The sequence below is a fragment of the Leguminivora glycinivorella genome, chromosome 5 (assembly GCF_023078275.1).
Source record: "Leguminivora glycinivorella isolate SPB_JAAS2020 chromosome 5, LegGlyc_1.1, whole genome shotgun sequence".
Lineage (NCBI taxonomy): Eukaryota > Metazoa > Arthropoda > Insecta > Lepidoptera > Tortricidae > Leguminivora > Leguminivora glycinivorella.
This window is the reverse complement of record NC_062975.1, coordinates 12679514-12700387: the sequence shown is the minus strand read 5'-3', so window position 1 is coordinate 12700387 and position 20874 is coordinate 12679514. Positions and strand designations below refer to the sequence as shown.

The window sequence follows — 20874 nt, the reverse complement described above, 5'->3', positions numbered from 1 at the left end:
ATAAGCCGACAATATGTCATTCGCTCCTGAAAAAATTTACGTCATCTAATACAAGACTAAAGTAATCGTCTGCAAATAAATATACTGAAAAATGTACTGGATTACGAATTTAAGTAAATGTCACATTTAAATATATCGACGACGTACGACATTCGTACAGTTATTCTATAGTTGAACCACGAGCGAAGCATTATCAATAACACACAATATCCCCAATTACTCACGCAAAAAAAACATTCCCGATAACGTCAATTTTCGCAATCGCCAGTGGAAAACTACCCGCTGGTATTAAAGGACAAAACACGTGTTTCCGAGCCCCGTCGATACCTCATTCGTCTTCGCTGCCATAAAAACAATCTATTCGCTCCTGAAACAATCTAAGGCAAGGTTGTGCGGCCAATTAATATATAAACCATTTAATTATTTATTCGCTAGAAACTTTAAGAAAAGTACTATTAATTATTCCGTTTTATTTGTGTGTTGGATTGTTCAATCAAGCCGTCTTCACAAGTAAGTCTAACTGTCTTTGTTTTTCGGATAAACAACTGAAGTATTTTAATGAGTTTCGGAAGTCAATAGTCAATATTGTGATTGGACTTTTTAATTGGTTTGATAAGTTTCTTTAAAAAAAAACTCTCCTGGATAATTTAACGAACTGCGCTCAAGTTTAGTTTTATATTAATTAAGCCGTGAGATATTTCTTAATAATTTGACAAATTTTGTAGACAAAAAAAGTAATATAGGTACTATTTAGTCCCTATCTCTATCAAAAACTACGTATAAATTAACCTTAACAAATCTTTCGACGCGATTCAAACTTGAAACAATTTCTGACATAAGTCAAAAAATCTCTGGATACGATATTAATAGTATAATTATATCAGGGTCAGAAATGAAGTTTCTTCAAACAAAAACCACTCTACGACACTAAACTTCTCACATTGATATAGCCGATGCATATTGCATTGAGAGTAATTATTTGACGTACCTACCTATCTTAAATTTAAGTTCAAATCGGGCGCTTTGTCACTTAAGATTAAGATTAGATTTAGGTACAGTCAGCCAAAAAGTGTTTTACCACTTTTCCACATTATGTGTTTAAAATAGAGTCGAAAAGTGGTAAACCACTTTCTTGGCTGACTGTACTACTAACTTCTTAGATATGAACTAAATAAGTACCTACTAGAAAACAGTAATAAAAATGTCAGCTTACCTGCTTACATGCAGTACGAGAATATTGCAAAGTGCAAGGCAGTCGCGAAAGTTGACCTTGAGACTTTAGTGCAGCGAGATTAACGGCGGCGGCGCCGGCGCAGCGCTTTCGCCGGCAAATCGGGGCTGTTCGTCCTATGGCTACATTAACAACCAGTGTATGTAGTCCTCGAGATCCGTAATAAACGAGGGTCAACCGAGATCATGTATACTGTTTCATGTTAGGCAATTCGTCCGGTACACGAGGGGATCAACAGCTCAATGGGAATCGTTTAATCGGGCACTCTTGCATGCGTTTACTTTACATGACAGTTCGTAATGGTGACGAAAGTATGTGGTTAAGTACCAAATTAAATTAAATTGGGAAATCACATTAAAAGTAAAACTCGTACGTAGTTTGTCGTCTCCGTAGAGACAGAAAATTCATAATTTTGCTGCCAGTCATGGATGAATAATTTCTGAAATATTTCCGTCACACAAATATTACGTCTATAGTGCAAACAATCAAAATATAACATACATACATACATACATACAATCACGCCTGTATCCCATAAAGGGGTAGGCAGAACACATGAAACTACTAAAGCTTCAGTGCCACTCTTGGCAAATAAGGGGTTGAAAGAAATCGAAACTGTGACATTGCAGTGACAGGTTGCCAGCCTCTCGCCTACGCCACAATTTAACCCATATCCCATAGTCGCCTTCTACGACACCCACGGGAAGAAAGGGGGTGGTGAAATTCTCTACCCGTCACCACCAATTGATTGTATCAAAATATAACTATTTTAAAAATGTATGTTCTATCAACTAACTATATTACTAATAGTGAAGACTGATGAAAGTGATGAACGATCTATTGAGACTGTTAAAGAGAATGACAGTGTGAGGTGTTGTATTGACGTTTATATTGACGTTTTTGATATTAATTGGTTCGACGCGGATTTTTTTTTATAAAATTATGAAAACTATATTGTTTGTTTGTGAAAAAAAAACTCGCGATCAAGGTGACAAACAAAAACAAAAATGCAAAATCAGTTAAACGCCCAGTGTGCAACATATCAGATTTGTATTGGTCTCGTCAACATTGTCAGTCATTGGTCTGCATATGCACCGATGCACTTCAAAGAGCACCAAGGACGACTGTTAAGGCTGCTTTCAAAAAAAACGTCAAAAGAATGTAAAATTGATAGTTTTAGTCGGTGAAATACTACACTTTCCGTTATCCAATAGATTTATTTTATTAACATCTTATTATCTTGATTTTTATAAGACTGGATTTTTGAAAACTAACTCACTAAATTAATTATGAATTTTTCTCTAATGCGCTAATAGAAAAACGCACGTATAGAGCTGAATCAGTCGATCTTATTTGTAAAATTTGGACAGTTTTGAATATTAAAACGGGTAAATTTATAATTCGTATATCCTGTACCACAATCATTTCAGACTAGATTTTTATTTTAAGTTTTTGAAAAAGAGTAAACTAGCCTAAGGCGAATTCAATTTTTTTCAGAAATTACCTAAAATTAAGTGACAATTTCTTTGAAAATCTACATCACATCGAAGTAAGTTTTGTACTAAATTAATCTGCAACGTTTACTTAAATTGCTGTTATGCCTTAGTGATTATAAATTGCTATTATTGATTTTTGCCAATTTTTTGAAAACGAGCCTTCACCGGTACAATTATTACCACTTTTGGACATTTTCTCATATTTTGTTAGACCAAGTAGAAAAAGTCCTATAATGTGATATATATTTATAAACTACTCGCAAAGCCCTTTAATTTGATACCACACACGGTATGATCGAGCGCTCGGTTGCGATTTCACTATTTTTAACACGAAAGCCCTCTTAACACACCTTGTGACTTTTAATTAAATCATAACTATTTTTAGTTCGTGACTTGCATCTAATATTACTCGTAATACAAGTTAATATTAAATAAGTTGCTACCTTGACAGTGATATTATGTTATTTGTCATAAATAGGTAATACATAATTTATGTGTTACTACTACATCCAATGCATCATGAATTCATCAATAATAATTGATTGTATCTTTTCTTGTTACTAACAATAGATGTATAGGTTGTTGTATTTACTAACCTTATGGACTTGATGGTTCGAAGTTATTTATTATTATTATTATTAATAATTATTTTATTGCTGTTTTGCTTTATGTCATGTGACATATGGTACGTATGCTGCCTTGGGCGCTAAGCGAAGAGTGTTTGACGAATTCATACGAATCTTTCTGTAATAAAATTATATTGAAATTAAATATTATCAATTCAAAAACTTATGTTAAATAAGCGTCGAAATTATTAAAGGAAGATAAATCAAATCTTTTTTTCCCTCACTAGGTCGGAAACACGTGTTTTGTCCTTTAATACCAGCGGGTAAAAACGCATTTCATCCACTAGTGGGTAAAGTAATTTGACCTTGAATAATGTCAAATGAATTGCTTTAAAATTGATAAAAGTAGGTGAATCTAGTAATAAAGATAATTTACCACCTGTGGAACTACTGGAAGCAGTGATAAACGCATTTTTTGTGTTGTAGTTTCCTCGCTATAGTGAGGGGAAAAGTTTTGTGTTACACTTGGGTGCAAATGTATTTTACTTCTCGTGTGTTAAAAAACTCTCAAATTCCGGATTCTATCCTCGAACCACTCGCTTCGCTCGTGGTTCAACTATAGAATCCTTTCACTTGCTCGTTTTTCAATTCCACACTCGGCGTTAAAATACAACTTTGCCCCCTGTATAACAAATAACTATTTCCTCCACATCCACATGTAGGTAAACCCGGATTTTCCTAAATCCTAAGGAACGAAAAAAGGAAACGTAACGTTAATTTGCAAAACCCTGATAAACCCGGATATTCAATCGAATCGTTTTATCGGAATTCCTTCAGGCTTCTTTTAATTCCTGAGGATACTAAAGGTCTGATAGGTACGTTTACGCATTACGCAGGTTTTACTTCCAATCATCTAATAGTTTTTGTTTTTGGACTACCTAGGCCTTGTAGGTAAAAGATTAAAGGTTATATTAGGTCTGTCATTACATTTATAGTATTAATAAAGTCTAATAGGTCAGGTTACTTAATACCAGTTTTCGAGGTCCTTGCTCTAGAAATCCCACTTCACTTCAGCCCACTCTTTCAATTATCAAGTGAAAGTAAATATTTAAATTACTCAATACAACAGTAAGTACGAATACGATGGTGCATTTTAATCAATTGTAATGGGTTGTATGTCACGTGTCCCATCGCACTTTTACAGTCGCAATTTAGTTAGGACATCTCCACACTTATTTGTACGCTAACAAACATATTTCAACACGCTTGTGTGCTCTTTAAATTAGAGTTATACGAGTACCGTGGTTGTGTTCATATATAAATATATTTCAGTTCGCGTAAGTACCTAAGTATGTAGAATGTAGATGTTACTGAACTCTGACGATTGTAGAGGTACATACACGGCAAACCGACAGTCGATAAAAGCTCGCGAATCAATTATGACAAAACAAAAACGAATCGCAGTAAAAATGTTTGAAATATTTACTACGATTCCAGGCATTGTGTTTCAAGAGCTCGTGAGATTTATTACGTGTGGCTAGTTGGAGATCTCGTCACATAAATCGATGTAATGTCCGATCCGAGCCGATACGGGTTATCGGCGCCGGGCTGCTATCGATGTTCGATATAATGGTTGTGAAAGCGTGGCTACTACGGCTAAGCTTTGAATTAGCTTGTTTATTGGACATAGTAATTAATATGGATTATTAAGGCGGTTATTTTTAGTACGCAAAATAATTTTAGTCATTTTCGTAATGTAGGTACCTATACTTCTATAAAGTAACATCATTACTACTACCTGTAGAGTAGTACCCACATGTAGAAATTGAAGAGTCAGTACAACTTGTATAAGACGAGTGTATTAATTGTCCTATCCTATCTATTATCAATCTCTATCTTCATGGATAATGATGACATTGGTTTATTTTCACATTATGCCAGAGCGCGTCTCAACAGTAAACTACAGTATGTGTCTAAACGCAGGTAAAACAACAAGCCATTTTGCTAGTCGTAATATAGTTGTAGTTTAATCGCCTATTGTGTACTTACCGTGATTGGATAGTGTATTGTGCACGGGCGTTGTTGTTAGCGGGGTTACAGCGCATCGTGTAGCATGAATAGTTCATGGCGCCCTAAAGTGGCTTTCCTATTTTATTTTTTATTGAATAATAAGAATAAGTAAGAGAGATTAAAGTGCATTGAAACAGAGGTAAGTTAAAACAACACCAATTTGCGCTAAAATCGTTTTGAGACGAGACTACTACTTTTTTTTTTCAGTGCGAAATTATATCGGTGATGTGTCATATCATAATAGAAGTTGTTTCAGATAACCTCGGTCTAAACTCACCTTGGTCTTCCCTAATGTTTCCTAGTCTCAGTGTATCATGATCAATATGATCGTGCATGTTTCTTAAAGCTACATATCAATGTATATACAGAGTAATATCATGTCCATAGCACTATTTCTAAATCTGAATGCCGGGTCTCGCTTTGTATTCCTATTGGATGCAAGACGGAGGTCAAGAACCCAGTATAACTTGATTAAAACATCAGTCACTCGTCATACTTTTATAATTTTAAAACGTGAAGTTCGTTACAAAAAATATTCATATCAGTCATATTTGTGCTACACGGGGTCGGGACGGCGTATTTTGGGTGTCCGCAAAGTTACGTTGCGCTTCTACACACAGGCGACAACGAACCGCCGCCGCGTAGTATGAGCGCAAATCTTGCGGATTTTACCTACAGTATCATCCGCTCTGTGCACCCGCGCGGTGTTGCGAAATGTGCGAATGCTCCTAGGTTCTTGACGGTCAAAAGGTTAAAAAGCCGAGCTGAGCCCTTGACTCGCCTGCACATATCGAGCGATCGTAACGCCAATCTTGCACTGACCGCGGTTATTGTCGGTGGGCACGTGGGCGGTCAAGTTCGCTTGTAATCCTGGGACGGATCATTACTTCACACTAGATGGTTCATATTATTACGATAAACTAAAATATACGTGAAGAAAATGACGTCGCATTGTGCTGATCCATTTTGATATTTTTAATACTAACAACCACCTCCCATGATATATTTTATAAAGATCGGAATAAGATTTGTTTTCCGCGTTAAGTTAATTGCATATAATCCATACTAATATTATAAACGGGAAAGTGAGTGTGTCTGTTTGTTTGTCCGTCTTTCACGGCAAAACGAAGCGACGAATTGACGTGATTTTTTAAGTGGATATACTTAGTTGAAGGGATGGAAAATGACATAGGCTACTTTTTGTCTCTTTCTAACGCTAGCGAAGCCGCGGGCAAAAGCTAGTAGATTATATATTCTTTATTTTGTTTGTCTGTAAATTGGCGAGTTTTCCTATCGGTAATCTGTTACTGTGACGGAATCAATACGTAGTATGGTGGTCGCAACATAGCATACTTGTTACGAAATTAGTGAGTGAAAATACCTAAGACACGTACTAGGATATTTATAAGCCACAAAGTGGCACGCCCTCTACAAAAGATGTTGCCTCTATCGTCTATAAACAATGTCCATATGCGAGATCTACAGGGAAGTGATGTGGTCTATGGTAATCCGCTGTTAGCCCAGGTCAGCGGTCACCGCTTCGACGGGATAGGACGCGTTGACTCACCGCAAACCAAATAATAGCACATGCCCAATAATATCTATACACGGTGATTTTTTAATTTCGAGGGAGCATTCCTAAGCTTAAATTAAAACACTTTCTCAAAGAGAATGGTATTCCAATTTCGGACATAAATAATTAGGTAATTGTTTTTATCCGATGAAGTCCCTATTACGAGCGCATACGAGTAGACTTGCCTTTAGTAGGACCTGTTTACATAGCTATTGATTTTAGTGATTAATTAATATGAATTTTGTACATTTGCTACAAAACTTAAATCCTTCGGACGATCGGTTGTATTTAATTCGTATTTTAATATATTATTAATTCATACTTTAATGCATTTAACGCATATGTAAAATTGATTCGTATTTGAAAGCATTTAACGCATTTTCTAATGTATTCAGTGAATACGATGTATTATATAACCATTTAATTGAACTACCTATTATTATTATTTTTATTGATATTTGATACAATGGTAATGTAACCAAACCACTGACATGTAATTTACTTTTACCAATAAAAAATATGAATATGAATATGATGCCATGATCAAAATGACATTGATATGTGTTGTGTGACATTGATATTAACTATGCCAGTTAGTTTCTTTAGATGTTCTTTACCATAATATCCTGAAGTCAACGGAAATAAAAAACCATACGGATATAGTTAATCTAATTAATTTAAACTAAAAATTGTATGTTTATAACCGTGACTGCACTTAGCATAAATAAAGGCAGGTTGTTTGTTTCCGTTTCTAAGTAATTGGTGCCTGGCCGGTATGTGGTTACCTACAAAAACAAATGCCATACAATTATTGTTCGACTACTTTGACTCGCTCACCTCTTGTGACAGACATAAATGAGCTAATGCTTGAGTCCTGCGATGACTAATTAATAGTAACGTTTTTGCTATTTGTTGCTTGAATATGCTTATCAATTACCCTTAGAACTAGTATACCAGAATTTCTTTACCTATGGATAAAACAGTTAACGTATATTCTGTCAAACAAGTTTGTCAGTAAATAAGAACTAAGAAAACTATAGGTAACCTTTTCTCTAGCACCCTAAAGAAAAGGATGCATATAGTTTTCTTTGTTCTTATTTACTGACAAACTTGGTTGACAGAGTATACCCTATAATCCTTTGTTTTACCTTGAAGGTAGATAAAGAATTGGTATTCCTTTGGAGACGCGAAGTATCATACAAAATAACGACAATTCGACCAGCTACTCACGTACCTAAATATCTTTACCCGACTACGGGACGCAAAAGGAGGGTTATGATTTTATGTTATTGCAACACCACAAACAAGGTACTTTGTTGTGATGATGGAACGTTATGTATTTAGCTACCAGCGTTTCTTTATACATAAAACCCATACGAAAGTTATGGCAGGTGTCGGAAGCCGTGGCCATAAATCTCTGCAGCCCCGACCTTCATGAAATAGCATTGTGTGGAATGTTCGCAAAGCATTGCTACTTGCATTTCATTCTGGCAGCGTTTTGAGGTTCGCAACGACGAGGTTGCCATTCACAAATGACTTGCAAAACGCATCAGTTCTGTAAGACTAACCAGCAAAGAAAGCACATGATGGCACAATAGTATGTCGTTCGTATGGTCCCACTCTAATTAATATGATTAGGAAAGGACGGGTAAATCCCGCAGGCGAAATATTATCATGTACAGTCCTGTAGTATAAGGATAACATGAACGAAACATCGGGCTTACTTTCCGCGAGAGGCTGACAAGAGAAAACGTTTTGGGAATAAGGGCACTGCTACGTGATTTGGAGCTGGACCAAGAACACTCATAACTTCCACCGTTTCCTTCTAAAAGCTCATATTTTACCTATTCCAGCCACTGTAAAACCTATCGTAATTCTTCCACAATGTGGTTTATATTTGAGGTAGCCAGCAAACTGAAGTGTGAAGTTGCAATATTGCAACCGATATTTCCAGCGTTGCATCACTGTTATAGGCAGAATTCGGCTGCCAAGTTTCGAAGCTCTGATTGGATGGTCAACATTATTAATTCTGCAGTTGTTTGCATTTGCCTTTCAGTAAAATAAAAAAAAGATATTTAGTTAAATCCATTCCCGGCAATAGGGTTTATTATGAGAAATAAGATTTAAAGGAGAATTTACCTACGTGTTATGGTTCAATTTATATTCATATATTTTATTTTATGGTAGTGTTAAAAAGATCAATACTCTTAAAAGACAGTGAAACCATCAAATAACTTAATCTAACTAACATGATGGTTTTTATGTGCGACAAAAAGATTCACCTCAGTCGCAACTATTATATACCTGTGTAGGAACATCGTAAAGTCTTACTAGTAAAAAACTAATGCTTTATTTCACAGGTAAAATCTATTATGCTAAATAAATAGTGTGCACATAACATTATAATAACCTAATAGAAGTATATAAATAGAGACAATGAATAATAAATGAAACATAATATCGTGTTCCGTTTTACAGGGTCATCAAATAACATTTATGTTACCCTTTCCCATATAGGGACATAGCAGCAACATAGACTATAGTCACGTGATTTAGAACTTTGTTTCTCATAAAGATAAGAAAAACTAAATTATAGTTATATTATGAACGAAATATTGCATCTGTCTCTACTCCAGAAAATTCATCAAACCGTGCTTTACCTACCGTTACTAAATCAAAATAATACAATGTTGACCGGAAATGACATCCACCGGCACTGGTTATGACAACTCTCGACGACAAGGTGGCATGACAGCTGTCCAGCCCAGCTGTCAATACCCATTCAATCAGTAGGCCTAGCACATGATTGCCGCGAGAGTATGTCGCCGCGAGATAGACTACCCGTCCTTATGTCATTAATACAGTTAGAAGAAGACGTGTGATCTATCTCGCGGCGACATACTCCCGCAGCCATCATGTGCTAGGCCTACTGTTTACACTCGCCAAGTCAACTCTCACCAAATCTAATAATAACCTTATCTAATTTAAAATAGAGTCGTTATTTTAACGATACCATTGAAATCAATGAATAGGGAAATAGCTGACGTACATTTGAGGGCGCAAACTAATAGTTTACCAGACTTAGAAGTTCAAATTACCTACTATTAAGATTCTTAATGCAAATGTACCTAATATTTATCGTATAGAAAGCAAGACTCGAGTTACTTTAATATTAAGATTTAACGATAAGGCCCAGAAATACAATCCTAAATACCTAGTCAAAAGAACGACCATTCAAGACCGAGCTAAAATGCATTTTTTATAAATGACAGGAACAGGCTGTACAAAAGATCATTTCATCTTTTCTTGCAACATTTGGCCTTGTCAGGATAACTAGCTTCGAAATGTTACGACAGTCCAACAACAAGCAAAACTAATCCAAATAAGAACGGCTGTCAAATGAGGTAAGCATTAACCTAATACTGTTTAAACTAGTTCTTTTTTTAACCTCTAAATATTCATGTCCGCGTTCAGGGTTCCTTAATCAGACTAAAAAAAGTTCCAAGGAAATTCTAAGCGTTCAGAAGTTAAATATGTACATTCCAAATAGGGACGGCGAGCGTATTTTCTAGTAGCGGCAGTTTATTTGTCCTAAAGAGGTACCTGTGCATCAAAGATTATCAAAATTTCTGTATCAACAGTTCTACTTAGTACCTACCTAGTTTTCTTTATAATAATAAAACAAAAAGTTAATATTATACCCAGGGAGCGTACTTTTCGTGCCGATGACATCAATTTGACGTCACGCTCCATATAGGGTGATCACATATTGTTTTATTGTTAATTATTAATCATTAGTCATCAATCATTTTAAGTTATGAATTTCTTTGCATGGTAATGAATGCAAGAAGGATGGTGTGCTTTACGTTAGAGAGAAATTCTCTTTTCTACGTATTTATTGTTAATGTGTTGTTAACAATACTATTTAATTAAATATATTTATAAAAACAAATCAAATAATTTTATTCACGTTTCACATTTCAAGTAAGTATTATTCTATTATTTATGCCACATGTAAATGGACTACTGTATTTGAAGTAATTTGTATACGATTAAAATGATTGACGACTAATGATTAATAATTTACAATAAAACTATTTGGGATCACCCTATACGGAGCGTGACGTCAGATTAATGTCATCGGCATGAAAAGTACGCCCCCTGATTATACCATACGGAACCGCACTTTACGCTGTGTAACGAAATATTTCTTAATACATAATTCACTAACACCATTAAAATAATATCAGCAATAAATAATTCCAATATTAAAGTTGACAACCACACCGTGTCGTAAGGACAAACAACCGGTAGTTATTTAAAAACGAATTATGGACAATAAAAACCCATCAACGTAATAAGCGGCTACTTATTGTTAAATAAACCAAAGGGAACACGAAATACAGAACTATTACAAACATGGGCAATCCAGACGTAAAAAGCCATAAGTGTAATACGTAACAGCAAACCAATAGCTAAATTGTGCTAACATAGGTCTATTAAAGGCCACTTGCGCCAACTTGCGGAGGGTTAACCCACCATTTTATATGGAATTTGACAGATGACAGCCCACTAACCCTGAGTTAAGTGGTTGGTGCAAGTGGGTCTAAGAAGAATTTAATATCAATGTACGTCTACACAAAAAAGTAGACTTTTACTAAATGATTTCTTTAAACTTTATTAATGCATAATAGTTGTATTAAACTACTCATTGCTAATATTATACTTATGTATATTGACCGTGATTGCATTTTTGATTTTTTATCGAGTTCCCGGTATTCTAATAAAACTTACCAAGAATAAGCAATTATTTTAATTTAAAACTCTTACTGCTAACATTGTCAGGAAAAGAGCTAAGAATGAAGACGTAATAAGCCTGCTACATATAAGTATACCCGTGTTTTTATTGAATTCCGTTAACTTCGGCATATATTTAGTTAGGTCCATTATAGAAAACAGAATACCTTACTTAGTTTTCATAAAGTCGTATTTTCTTCTAAAAAACCATACTCCTGCGTAGGGTTGCAAAAAAACGGTTTTTTTTCTGGGTTGAAAAAAAAACATGAAAAAAAACCGTGAAAAAAAACAGTTTTTTTTCTGGAGTATGTTTTTTTTTCTAAAGTACGAAATCTCAAAATTTTAAAGTAGTTAATACTTTTATACGGTTTTTTAGACTTAATGTTAACTATTAAACGAATTTAATCAAATAACTTTAATTTCTGGTGTTATAAAAGAAATATTTACGAAATCTGTAGTTGGTAGTTATCACTTTTTACTGTTGGCAACACCACCGCCTCCCCACGCTACACGCAGCATCGGGGATTCCCCAATAAACGTTTGTATACTGAATGTTAATTGAATTAAAATTTACGTTATTGTTATTGAAACACGTTACAAGTAACTCACGAAAAACCGTTATTGTCGTATTATTTGTTCATCTGAAAAAAAACCATTTTTAGAAAAAAAACCAAGGTGCTCGGTTTTTTTTCATGTTTTTTTTTCACAATTCTGAAAAAAAACATTTGGTTTTTTTTCTATTTACAACCCTACTCCTGCGATAGATGTTACTTCAATTGCTGTTGAGAAACGGGCTTTACAATTAACTCACACTAAGTAAGTGTCAAATTTATGATATGTCTATCGCAAACACACAAAGTCCGTTTCTTAACAGCAATTGATGTACAGTCTATCGCAGTTGTATGGTATTTTTCAGAAAAACGTCACGAATTAAAAAGAACTAACTATGCTATTCTTTTTCCTACAATGGACCTAACTATATGCCGAAGTTAACAGAATTCAATAAAAACATGGTGTATAATGCCGTTTAGGACATTTTTATTTTAGTTACGGTACCTAAGTTAGAATTCTCGGTGTAACAACTCGAGGTTTTGTTTACCTGCAGTGTAGGTGTTAATGAAAAAAGGAAATTGCTTGCCCTGGGCCAAAGAGAAACTAAATTGTAAACAAGAGGGATTTAATTTACAAGATTTATAAGAGAAGTGGTACCTTCGTACCGGCTGTCGAGTTAGGAATGAATTAAGACGTAACTTCGTTCAGAGTTACAATCGGCGTGAACTTTTGCTGACTTGTGGAAATGTAGAATTGCTCTCTCGTTTGCTGACGGGACAATGTAAACTTAGGTAGGGATATAACATTTTATATATCAAAACGGGAACATTCACACCAACGTGTTGACCTATAGGCAGTTAGTTATAACTAACTCTCTATTTTCCTATCTGTCTCATCACACTATAACAGATTCATGCAAGAAAACCTGAGGTGAATTTGTAATTCAGTGCATTTTTACTTACCTCGTACTCCTTAGTGCATTTTCACATTATCCGATCCGATATCGGATGTAGGACCGATATCCCATACATTTAAGCCGCCATCTTTGATTTTTGCCTTTGAAATCCGTCCGACAGCCGATATCAGATCGGAGAATGTGAAAACGCACTTAAAGTTTACGGTATTAGGATTACGCCTTAAGGCTTTCATTCGTCAGAGTGCAGATTGAAATGTTTGCTCTCGAGCGAGTTCAATGCAAATATTACGCTGTTGTTACGTAATAGGTCAATAAACTGTTACCTCCGCGTTACTTGTGCGTTGTCCGCTGACACCGATTACTCGCACCCGGTAAATGTATGTGTCAACTGCTTATGGCTCTCATAATCCATTAATAAATGAAAACTACTTACTTTAACAATGTTTATAGTATTTCCGTATGTCTTATCTACGAAAAAAACAATCACCAACATTCCAAACTTAATTGCTAATAGTTAATAAAATTCGTACTGATAAATTATATTACGCCAGCGAGAAAAAAGGCTATTCCAAACCAAAGATAAAGATTTATTTTCACTAAATAATAACAAACATCACTGAAAATTCTGTGGAAAAGGTTGGATTCCTTTCATTCCTTCAATCGTATTAAAATTTCAAGCTGTTAATTTCACACTTCAAGAATGATGACCATAATGTTATTAAAGAACGTTTATTCAATTTCACTTGCTTGGCGCATTTCACTGGCGTGGCGTTTAAACTGTCAGCGGGGATTTATCATCGAGGGTAAGTACTGCGTTCCTGAGGATTTACCGCATAATTTCATTGTCATTAATGTTTCATCGGGATGCATTTTTGCGTGTATCGTTCATCTCTGTATAAACGTGACGCCGCCACCGGCGCCGGCGCCTGTCAGCGTATTCACTCACTGCCGGTCGTGTTTGTTTTTTATTTAATCGCAATTTTTATTGCTGCATTCTGATGATATTTTTAACACTGCACGGTTATTAAGAATTTATTTAACATAGTTACGACAAAAATGATATGTTTTATATCATGATACCAAATATCTAAAAAGCGGCAAGGAAGTTGATCCTTACCTAATACCTACCGAATAATAATTATAAATATAATTACTATAAATACGTTAAAATATTTCTACAAAAAGAAATCCTGATTATAAGCCTTTGCCACCATTAGTAGGTACTTATTATAGGCAGGCTTACTAACAAAATATAAAATGCATGTCGAATTTGAAAGTTAGTAGGCTAATCCTACAATACGCTGCTATATATGATATGAGTATACTACATACATATAAGTAAATCTTTAGTTCCCTATTACTTACAGTTAAACTATTTAGTACGACAACTGACTCGCTCTAATGGTTTTGTTTACTATTTTTTACGTTCACGTCTGAGTCACCACGGGATTCCCACAAACAAATTTCAGATCTACAAGGCTACGTACTGAATAGCTTTGAGAACTAGTTTTTTAACGACCCGTTCTCTGAAATTTGAAACGTTCTTTCAATGGAATGTCAACCGTCAAACCGTCATGTAGATTTATCTATATTAAATCTGCCATTCACTAGATATCTCAATTTAAAACCAAATTGGTTTAAAATATTGTGATCGTTGTCACTGTAATAAAACTGATATATGACTGTTGAATTGAATGCTAACTCTTCTGTCACATCTGTGGTTATAACTTGTATAAATCACGTACGAATAATATGTAGTATGTCTCAGTAAAAAGTCAGCCAAATATGTTTCTTTAAAAAATATACTCTATTAGACAAGTTTTTGCTCTAAACGGCCCACGCGATAATTAGACACTTCACCGGTAACATTATTTTTTTCTTCAGGGACTTTTATTTTTAGAAAATTACGTCTTTTTGAACTGAAGCACCTCGTAAAAATGTGTGCCATTATTAGTCGTTGTATTCTGATGTTCAAATGTCGTGATGTGATAGATGAACGTCAGCAGCGAGATTGATTGATATGTTTACAATTATAATTGAGGTGTCACGACAGGCAAGGATTGGATAGATTTATATTGTGTCTGTTTTTGTGACTGCGTCGAAGCCGAGCGTCGTTAGCGGCGCCAGGTATCAATAACAAGGTGCTGTTGATGCATCACGCCGCTGTTTACGCAATTCCTCGGGAACATCTACATTGTTGCTCACATACAGGACTATCTTAATCCTAAATCGATCCATAGACCGTGTGTTTTATTTTAATTAGCCTACAGCTTAAGCAAATATGGTGGCGCCGCGTAAAGATGACCGTAATCGTTCAAATAACCTCCATGCATGGTGCTCAACCAATTAAGTGACGAGTTTTAAAGGAAGCGTGTATTCTGTTATTACTTTAATTTAAATAAGCATTTAAACGCTTTTACCGTATTTTTTTCGCTAAACTGTTCATTTATTTTATGACCCTATCTGAGTTTTATGGTTCATTTAGATAAGGTTCGTTCAATAGCTTCTGGGGAATTAAAACGTTACATAACTGTCAGTCATGAATACAGTTAGATACCGGGTTCACACTCGAGATTTATTAGTCATCTCAGGTTACGGAACGTGTCCCAATTATGTTGGATGTAGCCGCGATTGCAATATGAAATTCAATCAAACTGTTTAAGTACGTAAAAAAACCCTTCGCGAATGTTTTGTGAGCGTAGCGTAGAGTGATGTCATGAGTCAAACAAAAGTGATGCTTGAAGTCGAAATAAACAGAGCCTATAAGTGGGTGCGAGCAAGCAGAGTTGTCAAGTATAATCCATCATTATCCAATAAGCGCTTATCGCGCGTCACCGCACCAGCTAGACGTCAGCAGCTAAGCACATAATGTCAACATTCACCTAAAGTTCCTGCGAACCCTGACAAACGATGCATTGTTGCTGCATCACGGAATGCAGCCATAAAGCTTCATTGTGATTTTTGATCGCGAATGCGTCAGATTATTCCATAGAACCGAAGATACAAAAGGCGCGTCGGTCTTCCAGAGAAGTACTCGAACGAACGATGCGGTGTTGCGCTGTGGTTTCTGGCTGACTGACAGTGAGTTTGAAATATCCTTATTTGTAACATAAGCCCACGTTCACGTTTATGCTCACGCAGCCTCCACTAATACGCTGAACAAAAAGACAACAATCGGTAACTGGTGAAGAACGTCTGAGAGCACGCTCGAGAAATTACTTCTTTGTAACGCGTGGAGAAAAATAATGAGCGATGTTTATGGAGGGTTGAAAGCGCATCACTGTAAGCTGTGACCAATGAGACAGAATATCAAAATGAATAAAATAAATACGAAGGTACAAAAGTAATTACAATATTATTTTGTCTGTTGCACTCGACGCAATTATAAATTAAGACATTGATGTTTTATAACAGGCGACTAAATGTTGTCTCATGAATAAACAGGAGGCATGCGGAATAGAGTTAATTTGAAAGCGGTTTAATTACTAATTTCACGCTTATGGCATTCCATTTAAATATTCTTTGCACTAGAATTTTATTGGTCGATCAATACTAAAGAATCGTAGAAATTACGACGTAGGCTGTGTATAAAAAGACAGTTAAGACCAGTTTAACGCAGCCTTGAATTTCCATGACATTCAAGATATCCAATGCTCTTAGTTTTTAACTAGTATGTACTTACTCGTATCTCGTCCAGGACACGGCTATAAGTACCACACAATCTTAACCCTAATGACATTTATCAGTTTGAAAGTGGATGAGCTTTTAAGGCTTTTCAAATAAAACAAAAGTACCTAACCGACAAGATTATTTACACGTTTAATTGATACAAATTATTAGTAATAAGTAGATTCAAGATAACTTGAAAAGATTATATTCTACTTGAAATCTAAAATGATGTTTACATATTTGTAAATTTCACAAACAGAAATACAATTTTCACGAGTAGTTTTTCACAACTATTCTGTGAGTGAAAATGCTCCCATAACCAAAGAGAAAGACTGAGCAAATATTATTGGCATATTATCAAAGTAAACTTTGTAACGACGGTACATTTACTGCCATCTTTCAACGCAGAACTAAAACTTCTAGAACGTCAGATGACCCATGAACTCGTTCTTACACTGTTAATTATCAAACAGTGTCGCCAACTACTCAACTGTAGATGTAGGTTAAGGTACAGCTAACTAAGGGGGTGGCAATTGTAACTAATCCATTTTGTCCCTTATTACACTATGATGTTGAGTTCTACATGTATCCACTGAACACGCCTACCATTGTATAACCGGTGAATTTAATAATGCAAACATTGTAAGACATGGAAAAATGGACCAGCTACATTTGTCCCCGAGTCGAGATTTGCCCCGCTGTACCTTATAGAGGATTTTTGTCAAAATAAAATTTGCAATCAAGTAGTATTGACTGCCCATATCCTTTACCAGATATGTGATAAAGGACATGGGCTGTCAAAAAATTGTTAAAACTATTAATAGGTTTTACGATACTTTCTTAGATTATATTTATCTTATACAAACTTATATTGTCTGGTTATGATTGTTATGACCAAATTTGAATATTCGTTCAGAAACGAGTTCAATACGTTGATCCATGCAGTTTGTCTGCAGTCGGTGCATTTCCGTACCGCACCGACTGGTCCGACCCACGCGCTCCAATAGCTGCTCTTTGTTCACCACAGACCATTATGCAGAGAAAGACTTTCTTAATTACAGAACCGTTGACCTATGAAGCCCTTTATAATACGATCGTCAGTGAGATTCGTATCGAACATGCTTTGTTGTTTAAAGTTTGTTATGGTCGTCCCGCTTCTCCATAGAGGTAGGTATATATGTGCGTGTGTTTAGAAAACGTCCCACTTTGTCGGTTACCATTAAGGCGAGATTTACTTGTATATTTATATGAATAAACTGACAAAGCGGCTTTATAGCAATCGACAAAGAGGGACGTTTTCCCATGCACACCCACATACGTAGTGTCCATTTTCCTCTCTGCTATAATATTAACATGGACATGGAGGCTCTTCATTTGAACTTTAAAATTATTATTTATTCGTTGGGAGCTTTCGAATATTATTATTTTTTACTCTCATAAAAAAAAAACCTAAAAATGCCAAACCTGACTATGCCCCATACCTGTGGTTGATACGACAGGTTACACGTGGGTTACACAAATAAAGCCTGACCAGAAATATATGACTACGCGCCATGTTGCGGAATTTTATTAGAACTATTTTCTTCATACTAAACTGAACTGTCACCCCATACATCAGAATAACAGCGCCCTCCTGACAATAATTATATATTTCTGGTCAAGCTTCACACCTACACCACAGTATAAGAAAGAGTACTATCGTACAGTATGGCCACTCCCGCTCCCCGCTGAAAGTGCCGCCCACCCCCTCTCGGTTACCTTACAGTTACCGCCTGTCAAAAACGCGAACCGTCGACCTGTCATATTTCACTCATACAAGCATAGTACGCGTTCACCTACACGAGCTTAGACTGTGTGCTAGGAACGCGCCTCTTTCATATATTTGATCGCCAGTGTCCGAGGTGTGCCTACACTATTATATTGGCTATATTTTCCGCAGTTTAAAGTAAAATCCAATTCTGTCATCTTGAAACTTCGTTACACATTTTGTACATTATGTATTCCAGAATTTATATTGAACTTTTACTGAACAATAAAGTTCCAAATTAAAAAACAAAACTAATTATTGTTATTCTCAGAAGCTACAGCGTATCAGCGTGGAAATACCAACTTTGTATGGAGAAGCATTCGTCCACTAAGCTAGTTAAATATTTGTCGGCTTGTTATGTTATGAATAAGGCAACGGAGTAAATGACTGATGGTCGTCGTTAATCAAATCATAAAAGAGCAAACATGTTTAGTGAAGTTTACGGGCTGGATTAGCACTTTTGTGCGTCCGACATTGATTTATATAATACTTTATAAGGATACGGAAAACGGGCATCGAAAAGGTGTCAGCACGGCATCAGTAATACCGCTACTGTGCGCAAATGCGAGCCAAGCGTGCAGGCTATGCGACCAATCGCACGCGAGTCGTGAATTCATCAAACAATCGCGTTGTCATGTTCTACCAAGATGCATAAAAACTTGAATGTTCAGTCTAAAATACTGGAATTATATGAATTGACTTGTCCTTACTTTAGAAATATTAGGCGTCCAACGACGCCATGCTCAGATGAATGACACGTGACATTGTTAAGGTAAAGCGGATTTAAACTATAACACTTCGAAAGATTTAGTCGATTCAATAAGTGGACAATTTTTACGTTAGTAACATTGGATACTTAGAATGATTTGGTGAACCTAATAGACATTCACACATTGTCTGAATACCTAAACGTACTATTTAAGACTTCATAATATCGAGTTATTATAAAAATGTAGGTAAATGTTGAGGTAGATTTATAAAAACAAATTAAGACTACGTCCTTATATTTAATTATTGAAACAGCAATGTGCGATGACCGTGAAGTATGAGTATATAAATCAAATTCCTTGACTTAATTAAAATTGAAAACCAATAAGTATTTACCGCAAGAATTTTCCACTCAACGATTATTTAAAACCTCTCAACAAAGTATAAAGACTGAGTTATGACATCGTTAAAAGACCAAAGAATCGGAAAAAATAAAGACTAAGTTGTAAACCCTACAACTCGTGTCCGCATATGTGCCTTTCCAACACAAAAGGGTCCTTACCCTTCAAGTGCATTAAGAATCTTTTCATCTGAACTTCCTACATAAATTCATCCTTATTGCAGACGAAGTTTAAGGTCTCTTCAGGCGTGAAGCGCCACATTTACTCACAATGTAAGTAGGTACCTACTAGAACGCGAACTTAACAATGTTAGTAACTAGGTTACAGACATCATCTCATGGTGTCCCGGAGGTAGTCGGTAAATTATCTATCCACGGCTTGGGGACTTTACACTGGAAATTGATGGCTTCGGGGTAACCGATATAATTAATTCAAAGAGTATAAACTAGTAGGTTAGATTAAGGGACAACTATTGGCTTCTAACGTTTGTTCAGGGTGTAGACTATTCCTTTCAGCTTGTTTGATTTAGAGGAACCAATTAAATTCTTGTTTCAAAATTAATTAAATAACCGAAATAGCATTCTTCGCGAACAAATTTAGACCCAAATGCCTTTAATTTGGATAATAAGATTGCGGAATGATACGCGATCTTTTTTTAACTTTTTGGTACAGAAAATGATCGCAAATTAGTCGTTAGGCTTTGTGGAATCCGAACCGCGGTGTTGCGACATGGCCGTCGGGGCAGACGTGCTATTAGCAACATTGACTTATATATTACTTCATATGAACGTGGCAAATAGGCATTAAAAATTATGTCCGCACAGCGGTGTCAGTAACGCCGCAGTCTATGCGATCAAACGTGCGTGTAATGCGAATTTATCAACCAATCGCTTTGTAGCGGTCCTTCATGGTGCCTCAAAAAGTTCACACAAATGCATAAACTCACGGCTGTAGGTATTCCAAAAAAAAGGTGGAGGCAGAGCAATATTATGACGTTTCTAGTCTCGATTTCACTATTAACAATCAAGAGGTTGAAAGACTACTAAATGGTGATATTTTAGTGACAGGTTGCTAGCCCATTGGTCATA

The 20874-nt window shown here is 35.7% G+C and overlaps 2 protein-coding genes across 4 annotated transcripts in view; one reads left to right on the top strand and one right to left on the bottom strand.

Annotated features, from left to right (window-relative positions):
• LOC125226516 (synapsin) overlaps positions 1-20874 on the bottom strand; it is a 148690-nt gene that overhangs the window by 76768 nt on the left and 51048 nt on the right. The window lies entirely within an intron of this gene.
• Positions 1-20874, top strand: part of LOC125226035 (metalloproteinase inhibitor 3) — a 56709-nt gene that overhangs the window by 28061 nt on the left and 7774 nt on the right. The window contains exon 1 of one of the 3 annotated variants that reach the window (XM_048129861.1): positions 377-510. The exons of the other annotated variants lie outside the window; for them this stretch is intronic. The gene's annotated coding sequence lies outside the window, so the exon portion shown is untranslated. Of the gene's footprint in view, positions 1-376; positions 511-20874 lie in introns of those variants that run through there. 3 annotated transcript variants of the gene reach the window in all.